Source organism: Pteropus alecto, unplaced genomic scaffold (genome assembly GCF_000325575.1).
Source record: "Pteropus alecto unplaced genomic scaffold, ASM32557v1 scaffold71, whole genome shotgun sequence".
Classification (NCBI taxonomy): domain Eukaryota; kingdom Metazoa; phylum Chordata; class Mammalia; order Chiroptera; family Pteropodidae; genus Pteropus; species Pteropus alecto.
In genome coordinates this window covers 11,877,048-11,882,351 of record NW_006433024.1, presented here as the reverse complement: position 1 = coordinate 11,882,351, position 5,304 = coordinate 11,877,048, and the positions used below count along the sequence as shown (strand labels likewise).

General features: G+C 39.5%; 1 protein-coding gene across 1 annotated transcript in view; it reads left to right on the top strand.

Moving 5' to 3' along the window:
* The window catches only part of PAMR1 (peptidase domain containing associated with muscle regeneration 1), a 141,381-nt gene that overhangs the window by 39,325 nt on the left and 96,752 nt on the right, over positions 1-5,304 (top strand). Inside the window, exon 2 of the mRNA XM_025044130.1 lies at positions 4,341-4,451. The gene's annotated coding sequence lies outside the window, so the exon portion shown is untranslated. The remainder of the gene's footprint in view (positions 1-4,340; positions 4,452-5,304) is intronic.

The following is a 5,304-nucleotide window of genomic DNA, read 5'->3' as shown; positions in this document are numbered from 1 at the left end:
GTAGTAGAGCTTGTAATGTAAACAAGGGGGACAAAATAGATTGAGGTATCAGATGGGGACCAACATATCCAATTTATTAGCTGGTAAGATGGTATGAGAGATTGTGGTTTGGATTGCAGCTGGGGTCAGGTGCCCCTCCTTCCCTCCCAAGCCCCCTTCCCTCCCACCATCTTCAGCGGGGATGAAACCTGCCTCATTCTGCCCAGCTTCAGGACCAACCTTAAGAAGGGCGATCCTGGGCCCTGGATGTGCTTACCACAGGGAGGGAGGAGGGGCAGATTAGCCTGAAAGAGAGAGTTTTTCCTAATCTCGACATTCAGATGAACTCCTCTTTCACACTAGAAAAGTGCAGGAATTGGTGGTGGTGGTGGTAGGTGGAGAGGACAGAAGCTCCTGCCCTAGGGGGTTGGAGGGAAAAAGGAGAGGAGAAGGAAGCATCCTTTACTTTAGATCTGGAAAAAGTGCAGAGATAAGGAATTTGGCCATGAGGCATTCTTCGCCACGCAGATCAAAAAAGAGAGGGGTTTCAGTTCGAAAGTTAGTATATGCTGAAGCATAGGCTCTGCAAACAAAGTCCTCGTATTGTTGGTACTTTTACTTTCATTATATAGATGAGTTAACGGCACTGGGCATCTCTCATGTTCACGTCCTCTTGGACCCACCATTTATTCCAGCCATTGCTATAGCAACCAGCTTGGCATAGGTATAATCTACTAGCCAATACCTCTCCTAGGCTGCACCTCATTTTCCTCACTTTCTGTTTTTGGGGAGGAAAAACTTTATCTCTGCTCTTAGGTTTTTTTCTGGAGATCTGCAAATTAAATTGACAGAGACAGATTAACAAGAGAAAAAGTATTTGCATGTGGAAGCTAACAAAAGAAGTAGCTAGCTTTTATATGCAACTTAGTAGGGGAAAGGGGAGGAGAGAAAGGCTTCTATGGGATAAACAAATAGACTTCTTTAGGAAAGACAAATGGGTTTTTAGAAGAACAAATGGGAAATTAAAAGAAGTTTGTGATAATGTTTGTTTAGGCAAATGTGAGTGGTCTTTCTGTCTTCTGTATGGCCATGAAGAAAACCTCTCCCCAGAGAGGTTTTTGGCAGCCTCATTTCCCAGAGGTTGCTGCTTTTAACCAGATAAGGGAAACTCTGAGAAGGCTTCTTGTGTCAGCATCTGTTGATTTTCAATTGCTTTCAATTCAAAATAATCCTTATGCTGGTGGCCTGTTTTAAGGTGGCATATTCTGATTCTCTTCACTGCTTCAGTACTTCTCCGACATAGCTACATGAGAAGTCAGTAGGAATGTGTCTCGCACTGAAGTATGCATGGTGTGGAGGTGGACGATGTGTGAGTGATCAATAGAACCCATCTCGAACTGTCCCCTCTTTTGTCCCTTGGGCATTCAACATAGCCCCCAGAAGGTCCCCATACTATTGGGGACACAGTTGCCCACAGTGGTGCCTACTTCTTGTAATGGCTTTTCCTCGTTTGCCCACAGTGGTGCCTACTTCTTGTAATGGCTTTTCCTCGTTTCCTGTTGGACTTCTTTCTGCCAATCTTTTCCCCAGGTCATTTCCCAAAATGCCTGCCTAAAGGCCTTTGGCTAGGCTCTGCTTTCTGGTGGAACCCAGTCTAAGACAGAAACTGTAGTTCAAAAAGTTATAGCGATGGTACCAAGATGCTACAGATAATATATGGTAGAAGAAGAATTCATACCTGAGTTTCACTCACTTCCTGCCGTGATATCTTTCTTCTCTATATGTTTTTAGTTGTTATACCATACTCACATTCACTGTTTGAGTCCGCTAAGGCAATACCCAAAATAGACTAGGAGTGCAAAAGAAGAAGATATTTTGTAAAGTTTGAAAACATGAAACTTACATCTGTCTGTTTCTTTGGAATTTTGAAAGTCATTACCATCAATGGTTAAATTTGAAAAGTTTTTCAAAATACTGGTTTTGGAATGGTTTCCTTAAAATTATTTGATTTGGAATCTATTTCATGTGGTTTTTATAACATATAAGTGGTTTTTTAAGACAGCGCAAGCCTGTTTGGTTTCAAACTGTTTTTTTAAATGAGACCACTCACGCAAAATATTTTTGTTACATGTTTATACTATTTAAAAATTAAAGATTTTTTAAAATTCAAACAATTTAAAACTCTTTAGAAACCAATTTATCTGAGTACCAAGATTTCTGGATTAGCTTCACACTATTTAACTTCCAAACATTTAGTCAAAATAGCTTGGATCTGAGACAGATTTCAAAGCTGTGTACTTTCAAAATGGCTCCATCTAGATAATGCGCGGTGATATATGGACCATTTTATTGTCTTAAAACATTGGTTTCCCATCATATTAATATGAGCCTAAGTAATAACTTCACATTATTGCAAAATCGGCTACATATTTTTTTAATTAAAACATCTGTGCAGTGTGTAAATAGATTGAAATGTTTTCTTTATCAATAATATGGAAACTATTTTGCAAAACTTTCAACCCAGCATCCTCCTCTCCTCCCACTGGATTATGACTGTGTGGAATGCGCATCACTGGACAGAACCAACGCTTTGTGTGGATTTCCCTTGTGTTCATTCTTTTACTAGTATTATCTTGTAATTCTCACAACGATGCTGCGAGGTATGTACTATAATAATAGTATATATTACCTCTTTAAAAAAAGAACATTCAGGGTCAGAAAAGGTTTTAAGTAACTTGCCTATAGTCTTAAAGTTACTGAAGGGCTCAGCAGGTTTCAAGCCTCATCTGTTTGACTCCATATCTCAAGCTCTTAACCATGGTGCTTCTTGCCTCGGACCCAGTATTCATAACGTTAACTTACTGAACCACTCTCTCGTATCTGTGTACTTCCCCTCTCTCTAGTCTGTGTCAGTAGATCTCAACCAAAGAATTGCCGTGTCCCTGCAATCAGTCGCCAGATAAATTACAAGTAATTTATTATCGATAACAGATGCTGATAGGAGCTGAAGATTTGTGTTGAGATGTTAGAGTAGACTTGGGACTATCTGTAAAGTAATTTCACTCCTACACATTTCTGTTCACATGATTCTTGAATGGGGCAAGGGGAAAAAGGTACAATTAAAGAGCAAGAAATTCCATCTCGAGATGAAAATAGCATCTTTAGCATCCTCCAGGAGGAGAGTGGACCTTGGCCAAGAATCGAATATTAAATCGAATATTCTCTTTACATGTGGTTACTGTAAGCTTAGGCTGGAGCCAAGGGGGAAGTAATTTAGAAGCATGTTGCTACCTGAGGGACGGAATTTGAAAGGGAGACAGTTAAGAGTGTTGGGTGAATGGGGCAAGAAAGGGACAGTAACAGAAAGGGACAGTAACAGAAAGTAATAGAAAGGACTACCTTTTTTGTTTGAGATAGTCTCATAAATAGAGAATTATAGGGGAAAAGACAATATTTCTTCTTCTCCTTATGGGATGACTGTACCGACTCTGAAATTGATGTTTGTCTTTGGAAATATGAATAGGTGTGTTAGATTTCAACAGTTAAGAGCTGGATGGTAAAGAGTTATGGGGTGTGTCTCTAATTTACATTAATAGACAAATTTCAAATGTATAACAAAGACATTCTGGACTATTTTGTGGGCATTGGAGTGCTTGAGGACAGGGTGGTGTCTTGCAGGAACTCTCCCGCATCCGGATAAATGAACTCAGCTTGGAGATACTGACTGCTGGCGGAGGGATGATGGATCTAGGAAGAAGACCAATTTTTCTTGGCTAGGGTGGAGTTGCGCCAAAGGTTCTTGGAGGAGTTTATGGGAGAGAAGGTGCTTTCACAGACCTGGTGACCAAAAACCAAGACTGGGAGCGGTGGTGTGCTCACAGGGCACTCCCTGAAGGCTTTACAGGCAGGTCACTCCAGAACATCGTTTATTTTCTCATGAATCATTTGGCCCTTGTACATCAGAAAAAAAAAATGTCCTGGCTCCCAAATTGGGCCCTAATTTAAATAATTTGTCATGGACAGATACACCCTAACTGCTGGTTAAAGTTCATCTCCCAGAATTGAACAATTTTGCCCCTCACTTGGTATAAACCTATTAAATTAACTGCAGAATTAAGATAATTATACAAATAATTTAGTCATCAAATATAGTTTTCCCTGAAAAATTCATCTAATTAAGGCAAAGGATTTTTTTTTTCACTTGAATTTTCCCCAAACTGCTTTTGGGCTATGTTCATACAGCTATTGTCTGTGGGAGGAAATGCTTGCTACTGGGAAGGGAGGGGTGGTTGAGAGTCTTATGCAGCGGCAAAAATGATAATTTAACAAATAAAATGGTTGGCTGTATTTCTGAATTCCAGGGGAGGAGCTATTCTGATGAATATCACTCTGATTAGCCTTGATGGACCTTTGAAAGGAGAAAGGTAGGATTCCCCCCTCCTCCACTGAACTTGGAATTTGGATGGTCAATGGTAAGTAAATCACTGTGATGATAAAATCAAAAGAATTAGGGTCTGGGAAGCTGACAGCTGGAGCAGAGTGGAGATCTCCCTAGAGAGAAAGACCCAAAGATGAAGGAGATAAGAATATATCCTAGAGGATATTCCCCACAACATATTTTAGGAGAGAAATGCCAAATATTAATTTTTGACAATGCATGATTGTATATATTTTTGTGTATGAAATATAGAGAATGAAATCCAGTGATATGAAAGGATCTAGGATAAATGGTAAATGTTGATTCAGGATCCAGACTGCCTTCATTTAATTAAGCTCCAGGTCCAACACTTCCTGGCTGCATGATCTCGGGCAGGCAAGTTCCTTAGCCTCTTTGTGCTTCCTCAACTACAAAAGCAGGGCAGTGATGATGCTTGCCTCAGAGTTTTTGGGAGAAATAACTAAATTAACGCTTGTAAAGGTTTAGGAGCAGTATTTGGCCCCTAATAAGCACTTTATATAAGCATTATATTTATATTATTATTAAATATTTTAGAGATGCTTCTCTTAACCCCTATTTGTCCACCAGCTACTGCTCCATTTCTTCAGTCCCTTTATAGCAAAACTCATCAGAATATTGTTTATCTTCTCTGTCTCTAATTCCTTTCCTCACTGGTCTCTTGCACTAGTGTTTCTCAAGGTGTCTTTTTCCATTATTGTCCCCCTAAGGAATCTTTTTCGCCTTAAAAAAAAAATCTCCCATAACCCATGACATATTAATATCACAAATGTAATGTATAGTTGATTATGCACTATATATTTATCTATGATTTATACATTAAAAGAGCAAGGTTTTTTCATTCCCCAAGAATCGACTTTACCTCCATC